General features: G+C 44.9%; 1 protein-coding gene across 2 annotated transcripts in view; it reads right to left on the bottom strand.

Annotated features, from left to right (window-relative positions):
• Nucleotides 1-18892, bottom strand: part of LOC133643069 (membrane-associated guanylate kinase, WW and PDZ domain-containing protein 3-like) — a 411685-nt gene that overhangs the window by 120970 nt on the left and 271823 nt on the right. The window lies entirely within an intron of this gene.

The following is an 18892-nucleotide window of genomic DNA, read 5'->3' on the forward strand; positions in this document are numbered from 1 at the left end:
ATATATATATATATATATACACACTACCGTTCAAAAGTTTGGGGTCACCCAAACAATTTTGTGGAATAGCCTTCATTTCTAAGAACAAGAACAGACTGTCGAGTTTCAGATGAAAGTTCTCTTTTTCTGGCCATTTTGAGCGTTTAATTGACCCCACCAATGTGATGCTCCAGAAACTCAATCTGCTCAAAGGAAGGTCAGTTTTGTAGCTTCTGTAACGAACTAAACTGTTTTCAGATGTGTGAACAAGATTGCACAAGGGTTTTCTAATCATCAATTAGCCTTCTGAGCCAATGAGCAAACACATTGTACCATTAGAACACTGGAGTGATAGTTGCTGGAAATGGGCCACTATACACCTATGTAGATATTGCACCAAAAACCAGACATTTGCAGCTAGAATAGTCATTTACCACATTAGCAATGTATAGAGTGTATTTCTTTAAAGTTAAGACTAGTTTAAAGTGCTTTTCCTTCAAAAATAAGGACATGTCAATGTGACCCCAAACTTTTGAACGGTAGTATATATATATATATATATATATATATATATATATATATATATATATATATATATATATATATATATATATATATATATATATATATATATATATATATATATATATATATATATATATATATACATACATATGTAGTTATACATAGAGTATACATACATTTATATGTAAACATGCATACATATATAAACCTCGTTTCCATATGAGTTGGGAAATTGTGTTAGATGTAAATATAAACGGAATACAATGATTTGCAAATCATTTTCAACCCATATTCAGTTGAATATGCTACAAAGACAACATATTTGATGTTCAAACTGATAAACATGTTTTTTTTTGCAAATTATCATTTACTTTAGAATTTGATGCCAGCAACACGTGACAAAGAAGTTGGGAAAGGTGGCAATAATTACTGATAAAGTTGAGGAATGCTCATCAAACACTTATTTGGAACATCCCACAGGTGAACAGGCAAATTGGGAACAGGTGGGTGCCATGATTGGGTATAAAAGTAGATTCCATGAAATGCTCAGTCATTCACAAACAAGGATGGGGTGAGGGTCACCACTTTGTCAACAAATGCGTGAGCAAATTGTTGAACAGTTTAAGAAAAACCTTTCTCAACCAGCTATTGCAAGGAATTTAGGGATTTCACCATCTACGCTCCGTAATATCATCAAAGGGTTCAGATGACTGGAGAAATCACTGCACGTAAGCAGCTAAGCCCGTGACCTTCGATTCCTCGGGCTGTAGTGCATCAACAAGCGACATCAGTGTGTAAAGGATATCACCACATGGGCTCAGGAACACTTCAGAAACCCACTGTCAGTAACTACAGTTGGTCGGTACATCTGTAAGTGCAAGTTAAAACTCTCCTATGCAAGGCGAAAACCGTTTATCAACAACACCCAGAAACGCCGTCGGCTTCGCTGGGCCTGAGCTCATCTAAGATGGACTGATACAAAGTGGAAAAGTGTTCTGTGGTCTGACGAGTCCACATTTCTAATTGTTTTTGGAAACTGTGGACGTCGTGTCCTCCGGACCAAAGAGGAAAAGAACCATCCGGATTAATATAGGCGCAAAGTTGAAAAGCCAGCATGTGTGATGGTATGGGGGTGTATTAGTGCCCAAGACATGGGTAACTTACACATCTGTGATGTGACACCATTAATGCTGAAAGGTACATACAGGTTTTGGAGCAACATATGTTGCCATCCAAGCAACGTTATCATGGACGCCCCTGCTTATTTCAGCAAGACAATGCCAAGCCACGTGTTACATCAACATGGCTTCATAGTAAAAGAGTGCAGGTACTAGACTGGCCTGCCTGTAGTCCAGACCTGTCTCCCATTGAAAATGTGTGGTGCATTATGAAGCCTAAAATACCACAACGGAGACCCACGGACTGCTGAACAACTTAAGCTGTACATCAAGCAAGAATGGGAAAGAATTCCACCTGAGAAGCTTCAAAAATGTGTCTCCTCAGTTCCCAAACATTTACTGAGTGTTGTTAAAAGGAAAGGCCATGTAACACAGTGGTGAACATGCCCTTTCCCAACTACTTTGGCACGTGTTGCAGCCATGAAATTCTAAGTTAATTATTATTTGCAACAAAAAAAAAAAGTTTATGAGTTTGAACATCAAATATGTTGTCTTTGTAGTGCATTTAATTGAATATGGGTTGAAAAGGATTTGCAAATCATTGTATTCCGTTTATATTTACATCTAACACAATTTCCCAACTCATATGGAAACGGGGTTTGTACATACCTTTATACTGTATATATAAATATATATATATATATATATATATATATATATATATATATATATATATATTTACATGTGTATATATATATATATATATATATGTATATATATATATATATATATATATATACATACATATGTACATGTATACATATACATACATACATATGTACATGTATACATACATACATATGTACATGTATACATACATATACATACATATATACATATAAGAATATAAGAATATATATATATATATATATATATATATATATATGTGTATATATATGTGTATATATATATATATATATATATATATATATATATATATATATATATATATATATATATATATATATATATATATATATATATATATATATATATATATTAGTGGATATTAATTGTAACTTCATTAAAACATAAATTTTCCAATCTTTCCAATTCTGTTTTGACCAGGATTAAATCTCAGTACCGCCATCTTTAGATGTGTGCGCCGGGGTGTGGCAGTCTAACGAGCTGGTGAATGATGTCATCATGTTCTAAACCATGATGGAGCAGGAAGCGGTCAAGAATATAATTTCATATTAAAATGTCATAAGAAGCGCTCTGTCGATCATAAATTGACATTTACGATGCGCTCTTTCACACAAAACGGCGCCCCCACCACAGATCACAGCGTGTCCCCTGCCACAATGTGTGATCTGTGCTTAGTGACCATATTCACCACAGCGTGTCCCCTGCCACAATGTGTGATCTGTGCTTAGTGACCATATTCACCACAGCGTGTCCCCTTGCCACAGTGTGTGATCAGTGCTTAGTGACCATATTCACCACAGACCACAGACCACGCCTTGCCACAGTGTGTGATCTGCGCTTAGTGACCATATTCAGCACAGACCACAGCGTGTCCCCTTGCCACAGTGTGTGATCTGTACTTAGTGACCATATTCACCACAGAGCACGCCTTGCCACAGTGTGTGATCTGTGCTTAGTGACCATATTCACCAAAGACCACAGCGTGTCCCCTTGCCACATGTGTGATCTGTGCTTAGTGACCATATTCACCACAGACCACGCCTTGCCACAGTGTGTGATCTGTACTTAGTGACCATATTCACCACAGACCACGCCTTGCCACAGTGTGTGATCTGTGCTTAGTGACCCTATTCACCACAGACCACAGCGTGTCCCCTTGCCACAGTGTGTGATCTGTGCTTAGTGACCATATTCACCACAGACCACAGCGTGTCCCCTTGCCACAGTGTGTGATCTGTGCTTAGTGACCCTATTCACTACAGACCACCCCTTGCCACAGTGTGTGATCTGTGCTTAGTGACCCTATTCACCACAGACCACCCCTTGCCACAGTGTGTGATCTGTGCTTAGTGACCCTATTCACCACAGACCACCCCTTGCCACAGTGTGTGATCTGTGCTTAGTGACCATATTCACCACAGACCACAGACCACCCCTTGCCACAGTGTGTGATCTGTGCTTAGTGACCATATTCACCACAGACCACAGTGTGTCCCCTTGCCACAGTGTGATCTGTGCTTAGTGACCATATTCACCACAGGCCACAGACCACCCCTTACCACAGTGTGTGATCTGTGCTTAGTGACCCTATTCACCACAGACCACCCCTTGCCACAGTGTGTGATCTGTGCTTAGTGACCATATTCACCACAGATCACAGTGTGTCCCCTTGCCACAGTGTGATCTGTGCTTAGTGACCATATTCACCACAGGCCACAGACCACCCCTTACCACAGTGTGTGATCTGTGCTTAGTGACCCTATTCACCACAGACCACCCCTTGCCACAGTGTGTGATCTGTGCTTAGTGACCCTATTCACCACAGACCACCCCTTGCCACAGTGTGTGATCTGTGCTTAGTGACCCTATTCACCACAGACCACCCCTTGCCACAGTGTGTGATCTGTGCTTAGTGACCATATTCACCACAGACCACGCCTTGCCACAGTGTGTGATCTGTGCTTAGTGACCATATTCACCACAGACCACGCCTTGCCACAGTGTGTGATCTGTGCTTAGTGACCATATTCACCACAGACCGCAGACCACGCCTTGCCACAGTGTGTGATCTGTGCTTAGTGACCCTATTCACCACAGATCACAGTGTGTCCCCTTGCCACAGTGTGTGATCTGTGCTTAGTGACCATATTCACCACAGATCACAGTGTGTCCCCTTGCCACAGTGTGTGATCTGTGCTTAGTGACCATATTCACCACAGATCACAGTGTGTCCCCTTGCCACAGTGTGTGATCTGTGCTTAGTGACCATATTCACCACAGATCACAGTGTGTCCCCTTGCCACAGTGTGATCTGTGCTTAGTGACCATATTCACCACAGATCACAGTGTGTCCCCTTGCCACAGTGTGTGATCTGTGCTTAGTGACCCTATTCACCACAGATCACAGTGTGTCCCCTTGCCACAGTGTGTGATCTGTGCTTAGTGACCATATTCACCACAGACCACAGACCACGCCTTGCCACAGTGTGTGATCTGTGCTTAGTGACCATATTCAAGTGTCGGCCATCTTGGGTCAAACATCCATCAAAATCAATGCGTGAGAGACGAACACTTTCTGGAACACCAATAAAAAAAACAACCTGAGATTGTCTAATCACAGACGTGCGTCTTCCTCTGCCTTCTGAGACGAGCGCCACAAGACTCCTGTGACTCACGGCAAATTAAATTCACTCGACTCGGAATTTGCCAGCAACTAATTACACTGCTGGTTGACTCCAGCAATTATGCATCTTCTCAGCTGCTGCTTGCACCTTAATGAAGAGAGACCCAGTTACACGTGAGGGGGACTTAGTTGGATCACAGGACTCCAACCTTGGACGTTCGGCATGAGAGGCGAGCGTGCTAACCACCGTGCTATCATCTCGCTGGCCAGCAATGGTCTTTGAAGACGTCAAAACATAGGTTGGTCTACCAACCTACACCTGGCATAGCCTCCATCACACTCACCCCCTGATCCTCACTCTCATCCGGGTCTCTGCACCATTTAAACTCCCTGTCATTTTGCTTTGCGCACTCCACGGGACTCCAACCTGGGATGTTCGTTCTAACCACAGAGCTAAAAGCCCGAGATTTTCTCAATAACCAGTATTTACCTACGTACACCTGGCATAGCCTCCATCACACTCACGCCCCTGAATCTCACTCTCATCCGGGTCTCTGCACCGTTTTAACTCCACTTGATTCGGTCCCTGCCATTTTGCGTTCCACTCCGCACGGGACTCGTACTTGGGACGTTCGGCATGAAAGGCGAGCGTGCTAACCACCATCTCGATAGCCAGCATTGTTCTTTGAAGTTGTCTGTGAGTGAGGTCTACCAACCTACACCTGGCATAACCACACTGGCTGAGCCTGCGTTACACTCACCCCTAAACCTCACCTTCATCCGGGTCTCGGTACCATTTTAACCCCCTTGATTTGGTCCCAGCTTTTTTGCATTTCGCTCCGTGCAAGACTCTAACCTGGAACGTTCGGCATGAGAGGCGAGTGAGAAATGTTGCACCGTGTCCAACCCACTTGCATTTTGGCCTTCTGCTGCGCACGGGACTCTCACCCGAGGCTCTGCACCATTTTAACCCCCTCGGTTTGCTCCCCACCGTTTTGCGTTCCACTCCGCACGGCATTCGGACTTAGGACGTTTGGCATGAGAGGCGAGCGTGCTAACCACCAAGCTATCATCTCTATAGCCGTTGTTCTTTGAAGTTGTCAGTGAGTGAGCTCTACCAACCTACACCTGGTATAACCACACTGGCTGACCTTCGTTACACTCACCCCCTAAACCTCACTGTCATCTGGGTCTCGGCACCATTTTAACTCACTTGGTTCAGTCCCTGCCGTTTTGCGTTTCACTCTGCGCTTCACTCTGAGAGGCGAACGTACTAACCCTCGAGCTATCATCTCGATAATTGAAGTTGTCAGAGAGTGAGCTTTACCAACCTACACCTGGCACAGGTGTAGGTTGGTACACCTATGCCAGCTATGGCACCTCCATCACTCTCATCCGGGTCTCTGCACCACTTTAACTCCCTGCCCGTTTGCGTTGCGCCCGCACGGGTCTCCAACCTGAGACGTTAGGCACAAAAGGCGAGCGTTCTAACCACCGAGCTAGAAGTCCGAGGTGTTCTCAATAGCCAGTATTTCTCTGGTAGTGAGGTTTACCAACGCACAACTGGCATAACCTCCATCCCACTCACCCCCAAAACCTCACTCTCATCCGGGTCTCGGCACTATTTTAACTCCCCGCCTTTTTGCGTTGCGCCCGCACAGGACTCCAACCTGGGTTGTTCGGCACTAGAGGCGAGCGTTCTAACCACCGAGCTAGAAGCCCCAGCTTTTCTCAATAGCCAGTATTGCTCTGGTAGTGAGCTTTACCAACCTACACCTGGCATAGCCTCCATCACACTCACCCCCCTAAACCTCACTCTCATCCGGGTCTTGGCACCAATTCAACCCCCCTTGGTTCGCTCCCTGACGTTTTGTGTTCCACTCCGTGGGTTGTCAGGGACTGAGGTCTACCAACCTACACACGGTATGTCCAACGTGGTGTCCTTTCGTTCGCACGGTCCAATGTTTCCTGGCGTCCTCCAACAAACGGAGTCTGCCGGCGCTTAATCATGATTTTTAATGAGATTAATTAAAGAACAAGGAGTGACACCGCTGGGATTATTCTTTTTGTTCCCCGAGCCATTTAATTAGCCTCTGTAGACGCCATCCTGCACTCCGCCACAGAGAGAGAGACTTTTCATGTGCTTAACGAGGAAAACGCCAACGTCACACGTTCATAAAAGCGGCGTTTATCTTTTTTTTTGTATCGTGTCAGCCAGATGCTGCGACGTGAGCGTGCACGTGCGGCGTGGATGCAGAGCCGCTTTCTCCGCCGTCTCCATTCGTCAAAGACGGCTTCATTAGCAGGCGCGCCACACAGGAGGGGAAGATGGAAGCCGCCGGCGAATCCCCCGCCCTCGCCGCCCGTCTCCTGTCGCGCGCAGACATTGATCACCCGCGCTACCCGTGTGATGTACGACTTACTCGCAGGTTACTCTCGGGTTACGTCAGACGACTTCTCTTTATCGGGATCCGGGCGACAGCACCGCGGAGTCACAGACGTATCAAGCTAAGACCACAAACACACTTTTATTTTGAAATACCGTACAATTCCAGACTCTAAGCTGCTACTTTTTTCCCTAAGCTTTGAACCCTGCGGCTTATAAAACGGTACGGCTCGTTTTAAGATTTTTCTTCGCTGACGGCCATGATGTTTTGTTCCATTCATTTTAGTTGGGACAACGAATGTTCCTATTTTTTTTCTCGTTCAAATTTCCGGTTTTCCCGAAATTCTGAAATACCCATTGTCAATTGAAATTGGTACTACATCAACATTTTTCAACCGATTCCAACAATTCCAACATCAACCCATTTATATTTATATATACCCATTTATATACGTATGTATATCTTCTAAGACAATTGTGCTAGTATCAATATTTTTAAAAATTCCCAGTTTTCCCAGATTTCCAGGAAATTCCCATTGAAATGAATGGACGTATTCATAGTTCTACAATGCCCTAACATTTTTTGCCATTTTTTACCCGATTCGAACCTTTCAACCATCAACCCACTCTACTCTTCTGAGATTTTGAAGTTAAAAGAGGATTTACTTTTCCAAAAATTCACGATTTTCCCGGAATTTCCAGGAATTTTGTCTTCATTGACAATGAATGGGAAATATTCGAATACAAATGGGAAATAATGCAAAGGTTTGACAGAGGAAATCGGAATTGTTCAAGTATCAAAACATTCGACTCATCCGGGAATTGTGAACTCCCCCAAAAAATATATTAAAAATATCCCAGATTACCCAGAATTCTTGGTTTTCCAAGACATTTTTCAAACTTTCACAATTCCCATATTTCTCACCCGATTCGAATCGTTCCATCATTCACACGCTCATCTCACCTTGGACAATTAAGCAAACTTTTTCATACTTCGAAAAAATTCCAGGAATTCCCAGAATTCCAGGAACTCCCAGTTTTCCGAAGCCCTATTTTCACCCCTTCCTGAAACGTTTTCACAGTCCACAAATGTCAAACAATTCTGACAATTCCCCCTTCAAAACATTCCTCTTGGTTAAGACAACAAATGTTCCTTTTTTTTTCTTGTTTAAATTTCCGGTTTTCTCAAAATTCCAGTAATTCCAAAATGCCCATTGTCAATTCAAACTGTTATTACATCAACACTTTTCAACCGATTCCAAAAAATCCAACACCAACCCATTCATATCATCTAGGACAATTGTGGTAGTATCAATATTTTCAAAAAATCCTGGTTTTCCCGAAATCACCAACATTTCCAGGACTACTCCATTCAAATGAATAGCTATACAAGCCCCAAATTCAAAACATTTGTTCGCCTCTCTTTACCTGATTCAGACCTTTCAACCATTCACACACACTACTCTTCTGAAATCAAGAGGGCAAAACATGATTTCCCTTTCCCAAAATTCACGGAATTTCCAGAAATGTTTTTTTCCATTGACAGTGAATGGGAAATAGACAATCGACTGCATATCCCGCATTTCTCACCCGATTCGAATCGTTCCACCATCCACACACTCATCTCACCTTAGACAATCAAGCAATCATTTTCGAAGTTGTAAAAAATTCCAGGAATTCCCGGTTTTCTAAAGCCCTATTTTCACCTCTTCCTGAAAAGTTTTCACAGTCCACAAATTTCAAACAATTCTGACAATTCCCCCTTCAAAACATTCCTCTTAGTTGTGACCACAAATGTTCCTATTGTTTTTCTCGTTCAAATTTCCAGGTTATCCCGAAATTCCAGTAATTCCGAAATACCCATTGTCAATTCAAACTGTTACTACATCAACATTTTTCAACCGATTCCAAAAAATCCAACACCAACCCATTCATATCATCTACGACAATTGTGGTAGTATCAATATTTTTATAAAATCCTGGTTTTCCCGAAATCACCAACATTTCCAGGACATTTCCATTCAAATGAATGTACGTATTCATAGCTATACAATGCCCCAAATTTTAAAAAAATGTTCGCCTTTCTTTACCCGATTCGGACCTTTCAACCATCCACACACACTACTCTTCTGAAATCAAGAAGGCAAAACATGATTTCCCTTTTCACAAAATTCACAGTTTTCCCGGAATTTTCAGGAATGTTCTTTTCATTGACAGTGAATGGGAAATAGACAATCGACTGCATGTCCCGCATTTCTCACCCGATTCGAATCGTTCTACCAGCCACACACTCATCTCACCTTGGATAATCAAGCAACCATTTTCCAAGTTCGAAAAAATTCCAGGAATTCCAAGAATTCCCGGTTTTCCAAAGCCCTATTTCCACCTCTTCCTGGAAAGTTTTCACAGTCCACAAATTTCAAACAAATCTGACAATTCCCCCTCCAAAACATTCCTCTTGGTTGGGACAACAAATGTTCCTATTTTTTTCTCGTTTAAATTTCCGGTTTTCACAAAATTCCAGTAATTCCGAAATACCCATTGTCAATTCAAACTGTTACTACATCAACATTTTTTAACCGATTCCAAAAATTCCAACACCAACTCTTTCATATCATCTAGGACCATTGTGGTAGTATGTGGTGAATGTGGAAATACTGTCAAAGCGCTTTGAGTACCTTGAAGGTAGAAAAGCGCTATACAAGTATAACCCATTTATCATTTATTTATCATTATCAATATTTTCTAAAATTCCTGGTTTTTCCCAAATCACCAACATTTCCAGGACATTTCCATTATACAATGCCCCAAATAAAAAAATAAAAATTGCCTCTCTTTACCCGATTCGGACCTTTCAACCATTCACACACATTACTCTTCTGAAATCTAGAGGGCAAAACATGATTTCCCTTTCTCAAAATTCATGGGATTTCCAGAAATGTTTTTTTTCCATTGACAGTGAATGGGAAATAGACAATCAACTGCATATCCCGCATTTCTCACCCGATTCGAATAGTTCCACCATCCACACACTCATCTGACCTTAAACAATCAAGCAATCATTTTCCAAGTTGTAAAAAATTCCAGGAATTCCCGGTTTTCTGAAGCCCTATTTTCACCTCTTCCTGAAAAGTTTTCACAGTCCACACATTTCAAACAATTCTGACAATTCCCCCTTCAAAACATTCCTGAGTTGGGACAACAAATGTTCCTATTGTTTTTCTCGTTCAAATTTCCAAGTTTTCCCGAAATTCCAGTAATTCCGAAATACCCATTGTCAATTCAAACTGTTATTACATCAACATTTTTCAACCGATTCCAAAAAATCCAACACCAACCCATTCATATCATCTACGACAATTGTGGTAGTATCAATATTTTTTAGAAAATCCTGGTTTTACCGAAATCACCAACATTTCCAGGACATTTCCATTCAAATGAATGTACGTATTCATAGCTATACAATGCCCCAAATTAAAAAAAAATGTTCGCCTTTCTTTACCCGATTCGGATTTCAACCATCCACACACACTACTCTTCTGTAATGTAGAAGGCAAAACATGATTTCCCTTTTCACAAAATTCATGGTTTTCCCGGAATTTCCAGGAATGTTCTTTTCATTGACAGTGAATGGGAAATTGACAATCGACTGCATATCCCGCATTTCTCACCCGATTCGAATCGTTCCACCAGCCACACACTCATCTTACCTTAGACAATCAACCAACCATTTTTCAAGTTCGAAAAAATTCCAGGAATTCCCAGAATTCCCGGTTTTCCGAAGCCCTATTTTCACCTCTTCCTGGAAAGTTTTCACAGTCCACAAATTTCAAACAAGTTTGACAATTCATTCCCTGAAAACATTCCTCTTAGTTGGGACAATAAATGTTCCCATTTTTTTTTTACTTGTTCAAATTTACGGTTTTCCCAAAATTCCAGGAATTCCAAAATACCCATTGTCAATTACTACGTCAACATTTTTCAACCGATTTCAACAATTCCAACACCAACCCATTCATGTTTTCTAGGACAATTGTTGTAGTATCAATATTTTCAAAAATTCACGTTTTTTCCCGAAATCAACAACATTTCCAGGAAATTCCTTTTCAAATAAATGGATGTATTCATAGTTCTACAATGCCCCAAATTCTCAACATTTTTTCGCCACTTTTTACCAGATACGAACCTTTCCACACACACTAACTACCCGTCTGAGATCTTGAAGGCAAAACATGATTTCCCTTTCCCCAAATTCATGGTTTTCCCGGAATTTCCAGGAATGTTCTTTTCATTGACAATTGACTGCATATCCCGCATTTCTCACCCGATTAAAATCGTTCCACCAGCCACACACTCATCTCACCTTAGACAATCAAGCAACAATTTTCCAAGTTCGAAAAAATTATCCGTTTTATTTTTAGTTTTCCGGAGCCCTATTTTCACCTATTCGTGGAAAGTTTTCACAGTCCACAAATTTCAAATAATTCTGACAATTCCCCCTCCAAAACATTCCTCTTAGTTGGGACAATAAATGTTCCTATTTTTTTTTACTCATTAAAAAGTTCATGGTTTTTCCCGAAATCACCAAAATTTCCAGGAAATTCCCTTTCAAATGAATGGATGTATTCATAGTTCCACAATGCTCCAAATTCTCAAATTTTTTTTGCCACTTTTTACCATATTCATACCTTTCCACACACACAACACTTCTGAGTTCTTGAAGGCAAAACATGATTTACCTTTCCCCAAATTCATGTTTTTCACGGAATTTCCAGGAATTTTCTCTTGATTGACAATGAATGGGAAACAGACAATCCACTGCACATCCCACATTTCTCATCCGATTTGAACCGTTCCAACATCCACACACTCATCTCACCTTAGACAACCAAGCAACAATTTTCCAAGTTCGAAAAAATTCCAGGAATTCCCAGAATTCCATGAATTCCCGGTTTTCCAAAGCCCTATTTTCACCTCTTACTGAAAAGTTTTCACAGTCCACAAATTTCAAACAATTCCGACAATTCCCCCTTCAAAACATTCCTCTTCGTTGGAAAAACAAATGTTCCTATTTTTTGTTGTTGTTCAAATTTCTGGTTTTCCCGAAATTCCAGGAATTCCGAAATACCCATTGTCAATTACTACGTCAACATTTTTCAACCGATTTAAAAAATTCCAACACCAACCCATTCATGTTTTCTAGGACAATTGTTGTAGTATCAATATTTTAAAAAATTCACGTTTTTTCCCAAAATCACCAACATTTCCAGGAAATTCCCTTTCAAATGAATGGATGTATTCATGCCCTAAATCTCAAAAAAATGTCGCCACTTTTTACCAGATTCAAACCTTTCCACACACACTAACCTTCTGAGATTTTGAAGGCAAAACATGATTTACCTTACCCCAAAATTCATGGTTTTCCCGGAATTTCCAGTAATTTTCTCTTGATTGACAGTGAATGGGAAATATACAATCCACTGCACATCCCACATTTCTCATCCGATTTGAACCGTTCCAACATCCACACACTCCATTCACCCTGGACATTCCAGCATTTCAGTTCCACTCACACGTATCGGTGGTTTGCACACATCGGGCATTCGCACACAATCCCTACCGGAATTGCAAATTCCAGTTTTGCGTGCTATCTTAATCCAAAAAAAAAAAAAAAGCTTTCTTCCGCACTCTGGAAGCTGCTTGTCCTTCCGTTTTCGTCTGGAACAAAGAGGGTTGAGGCGCCCGTGCCTCTAATCAGCCTCGCCGGGCACAACGAGGGGTATTACGAGGGTGGCGGCGATTAATAAAAGAGTGAAGAAGAGGGTATTTAAGTGAAATTATGCGTATGAAGGACGTCTATAAAAGTGGAGGTGTAAATGCTATACATGAACCATTAGCATAATGAGCATCCAGGCAAGTCACTTGAGACTATTAGCCAGACTATTAGGGTTATCTCCCACACCCATTAGCCCGCTACCTTGAGCACAGTTGGCTGACATGAGAGGCGGCAAGATGAGGGTAATTCACTTCCACACTCACACAGAACCTGTGACAGAACTCAGCTGACCTTGTTTATTTTGCTCTTTCTCAGCGTACAAGAGGCTGCACTCCTAGCAAAGCTCAATGGAGGGAGAGGAAAAAAGCAGAAAAAAAAGTCCATTCTATAATGCGATTACTTTCACTCCGCCGAGGAGCTCAACACTCGGCTTGTGGCGAGCGGCTTTTAGTGAGGAGATTGAAGAGCTGGAGATGAACGTGCACGCTGACACCTGGCCACACTTCCAGAGGAATATTTTACAAGTCTTCACTTTCTCCTCCTTTTTGTCATTCCAAAATGGAACACGTTCACTTTTGTCCTCAAAATTCTACACACATTTTATTGAATAGACTTAAACACCTGGCGGGCCTCCCTGGTACTCTTTTTAATTGGTTCCGCTCGGATCTCACAGACAGATGTCTTTTACGCAAGTGAGGATGCATGTGGGGCTCCTAAAGGCTCAATTTGAGGTGTGGACGCGGTGAGGAAACGGTGTGGGCGCTGTGTGGACACAATGTGGACACGGTGTGGACGCTGTGTGGACACAATGTGGACACGGTGTGGACGCGGTGTGGACACATTGCGGACACATTGTGGACGTGATGTGGACACGTGTGGATGTGGTGTAGACGTGGTGTGGATGTGGTGTGGACACATTGTGGACATGGTGTGAACGTGATGTGGACACGATGTGGACACGGTGTGGACGTGATGTGGACATGGTGTGGACGTGATGTGTGGACACGGTGTGGACGTGATGTGGACATGGTGTGGACATGATGTGGACACGGTGTGGACACAGTGTGGACACAGTGTGGACGCTGTGTGGACACAATGTGGACACGGTGTGGACGTGGTGTGGACGTGGTGTGGACACATTGCGGACGCGGTGTGGACGTGATGTGGACACGTGTGGATGTGGTGTGGATGTGGTGTGGACACATTGTGGACATGGTGTGAACGTGATGTGGACACGGTGTGGACGTGATGTGGACATGGTGTGGACGTGATGTGGACACGGTGTGGACACTGTGTGGACACGGTGTGGACGTGATGTGGACGTGATGTGGACACGTGTGGATGTGGTGTGGATGTGGTGTGGATGTGGTGTGGATGTGGTGTGGACACATTGTGGACATGGTGTGAACGTGATGTGGACACGGTGTGGACACGGTGTGGACGTGATGTGGACATGGTGTGGACGTGATGTGGACACGGTGTGGACACTGTGTGGACACGGTGTGGACGTGATGTGGACGTGATGTGGACACGGTGTGGACGTGATGTGGACACGGTGTGGACACAGTGTGGACGTGATGTGGACACGGTGTGGACACGGTGTGGACGTGATGTGGACATGGTGTGGACGTGATGTGGACACGGTGTGGACACTGTGTGGACACGGTGTGGACACTGTGTGGACACAATGTGGACACGGTGTGGACGTGGTGTGGACGCTGTGTGGACGCGGTTTGGACACATTGCGGACACATTGCAGAAGCGGTGTGGACGTGATGTGGACACGTGTGGATGTGGTGTGGACGTGGTGTGGATGTGGTGTGGACGTGATGTGGACACTGTGTGGACACGGTGTGGACACGGTGTGGACACTGTGTGGACACTGTGTGGACACGGTGTGGACACTGTGTAGACACAATGTGGACACGGTGTGGACGCGGTTTGGACACATTGCAGAAGCGGTGTGGACGTGATGTGGACACGTGTGGATGTGGTGTGGACGTGGTGTGGATGTGGTGTGGACACACTGTGGACATGGTGTGAACGTGATGTGGACACGGTGTGGACACGGTGTGGACGTGATGTGGACATGGTGTGGACGTGATGTGGACACGGTGTGGACACTGTGTGGACACGGTGTGGACACTGTGTGGACACAATGTGGACACGGTGTGGACGTGGTGTGGACGCTGTGTGGACGCGGTTTGGACACATTGCGGACACATTGCAGAAGCGGTGTGGACGTGATGTGGACACGTGTGGATGTGGTGTGGACGTGGTGTGGATGTGGTGTGGACGTGATGTGGACACTGTGTGGACACGGTGTGGACACTGTGTGGACACTGTGTGGACACGGTGTGGACACTGTGTAGACACAATGTGGACACGGTGTGGACGCGGTTTGGACACATTGCGGACACATTGCAGAAGCGGTGTGGACGTGATGTGGACACGTGTGGATGTGGTGTGGACGTGGTGTGGATGTGGTGTGGACACACTGTGGACATGGTGTGAACGTGATGTGGACACGGTGTGGACACGGTGTGGACGTGATGTGGACATGGTGTGGACGAGATGTGGACACGGTGTGGACACGGTGTGGACGTGATGTGGACGTGATGTGGACACGGTGTGGACGTGATGTGGACATGGTGTGGACGTGATGTGTGGACACGGTGTGGACGTGATGTGGACATGGTGTGGACATGATGTGGACAGGGTGTGGACACAGTGTGGACGCTGTGTGGACACAATGTGGACACGGTGTGGACATGGTGTGGACGCGGTGTGGACACATTGCGGACGCGGTGTGGACGTGATGTGGACACGTGTGGATGTGGTGTGGATGTGGTGTGGACACATTGTGGACACGGTGTGAACGTGATGTGGACACGGTGTGGACACGGTGCGGACGTGATGTGGACATGGTGTGGACGCAATGTGGACATGGTGTGGACGCGGTATGGGCACGGTGTGGACACGGTGTGGACACAGTGTGGACGTGGTGTGGACACAGTGTGGACGTGGTGTGGACGTGTAGTGGATGCGGTGTGAACGTGGTTTGGACGCGGTGTCGACAGATTGTGGACACCTGTGGACGCGCTATGGACATGGTGTGGACGTGGTGTGGATGTGGTGTGGACGTGGTGTAGACGCGGTGTGGACGTGTCGTGGACGTGTCGTGGACGTGTCATGGACGTGTCATGGACGCGGTGTGGACGCAGTGTGGACACGATGTGGACGTGTCGTGGACGCAGTGTGGACACGATGTGGACGTGGTGTGGACACTGTGTGGACGTGGTGTGGACGTGATGTGGACACGGTGTGGACGCAGTGTGGACGTGATGTGGACACGGTGTGGACGTGATGTGGACGTGGTGTGGACGTGATGTGGACACGCTGGGGACGTGGTGTGGACGTGGTATAGACGCAATGTGGACATGGTGTGGACGCGGTATGGACACGTTGTGGACACGGTGTGGACGCGGTGTGGATGCGGTGTGGACACCGAGTGGACGTGGTGTGGACGTGGTGTGGACGTGATGTGGACGTGATGTGGACACAGTGTGGACGTGGTGTGGACACGGTGTGGACGTGGTGTGGATGTGATGTGGACACAGTGTGGACGTGGTGTGGACGTGGTGTGGACGTGGTGTGGACGTGATGTGGACGTGATGTGGACACAGTGTGGACGTGGTGTGGACGTGATGTGGACGTGATGTGGACACAGTGTGGACGTGGTGTGGACACAGTGTGGACGTGGTGTGGACGTGTAGTGGATGCGGTGTGGACGTGGTTTGGACGTGGTGTCGACAGATTGTGGACACCTGTGGACACGCTATGGACATGGTGTGGACGTGGGGTGGATGTGGTGTGGACGCGGTGTGGACGTGGTGTAGACGTGGTGTAAACGCGGTGTGGACGTGTCGTGGACGTGTCATGGACGCGGTGTGGACGCAGTGTGGACACGATGTGGACGTGTCGTGGACGCAGTGTGGACACGATGTGGACGTGTCGTGGACGCAGTGTGGACACGATGTGGACGTGGTGTGGACACTGTGTGGACGTGGTGTGGACGTGATGTGGACACGGTGTGGACGCAGTGTGGACGTGATGTGGACACGGTGTGGACGTGATGTGGACGTGGTGTGGACGTGATGTGGACACGCTGTGGACGTGGTGTGGACGTGGTATAGACGCAATGTGGACATGGTGTGGACGCGGTATGGACACGGTGTGGACACGGTGTGGACGCGGTGTGGACACGGTGTGGACGCGGTGTGGATGCGGTGTGGACACCGAGTGGACGTGGTGTGGACGTGGTGTGGACGTGGTGTGGACGTGATGTGGACGTGATGTGGACACAGTGTGGACGTGGTGTGGACACAGTGTGGACGTGGTGTGGACGTGTAGTGGATGCGGTGTGAACGTGGTTTGGACGCGGTGTCGACAGATTGTGGACACCTGTGGACACGCTATGGACATGGTGTGGACGTGGTGTGGATGTGGTGTGGACGCGGTGTGGACGTGGTGTAGACGCAGTGTGGACGTGTCGTGGACGTGTCATGGACGCGGTGTGGACGCAGTGTGGACACGATGTGGACGTGTCGTGGACGCAGTGTGGACACGATGTGGACGTGGTGTGGACATTGTGTGGACGTGGTGTGGACGTGGTGTGGACGTGATGTGGACACGGTGTGGACGCAGTGTGGACGTGATGTGGACACGGTGTGGACATGATGTGGACGTGGTGTGGACGTGATGTGGACACGCTGTGGACGTGGTATAGACGCAATGTGGACATGGTGTGGACGCGGTATGGACACGGTGTGGACACGGTGTGGACGCGGTGTGGACACGGTGTGGATGCGGTGTGGATGCGGTGTGGACACCGAGTGGACATGGTGTGGACACCGAGTGAACGTGGTGTGGACACCGAGTGGACGTGGTGTGGACACTGGGACCACTTGTCACTGAGAAGGTTTGCGGAATATAACAAAATAAAGTTAGCATGTCTTTATTGTAAAATATTTACATTAGTGTCCCTCCTCATGTTCATACTTTTTCCAAAATATGCTTTATTTTTTCCTTGTAATATTACAAAACAAAAATACTCTGCATAAGATGAATAGTTGATTTCTTATAATATTACATTTCTTTCTTCCCATATTATTAATATATATAGTTTTCAAGGTTTTTCTGCCGATAACTACCTTTCTTGTCATACTAAGAATTCATCATTGAGATTATAATTCAATATTTTCCATGTAAAACAAATATAATTCTCAGAATACACTGAAATAAAACCTATGAGATTTTTTGTTGTATTTTCTGACTTCAATATCATTTTATTTCAAGGTTTTTCCTGCATTGTTGTCTTTGTGTGAATGTTCCAAAACATGTTTCTTCATCTTTTGAATCGGGTGAAAAATGTGGAAGGTAGAGCGCCTACCTTCCACATTTTTCACCCGATTCAAAGCGTTCCAACTTCAAACAGTTCAGCCTATTCGGGAATCGCGAGCTTTCCCTTGAAAAATTCAAAAAATTCCCAGATTTCCCAGAATTCCAGCTTTTCTAGGACATTTTTCCCATTCAAAATGAATATGCCATTTTTCGAACTTCCACCATTTCCACATTTTTCAACCGATTTAAACCATTCCACCTTCAACACATTCCACTATTCTGGAAATTTGAACTATAATTTTTCCAAGTTAAAAAAAATTCCAGGGATTCCCAAAGTTCCCGTTTTTTAAAACCCTTTTTTCACCCTTTTTTCT

This window comes from Entelurus aequoreus, linkage group LG26 (assembly GCF_033978785.1).
Source record: "Entelurus aequoreus isolate RoL-2023_Sb linkage group LG26, RoL_Eaeq_v1.1, whole genome shotgun sequence".
Taxonomy (NCBI): Eukaryota; Metazoa; Chordata; class Actinopteri; order Syngnathiformes; family Syngnathidae; genus Entelurus; species Entelurus aequoreus.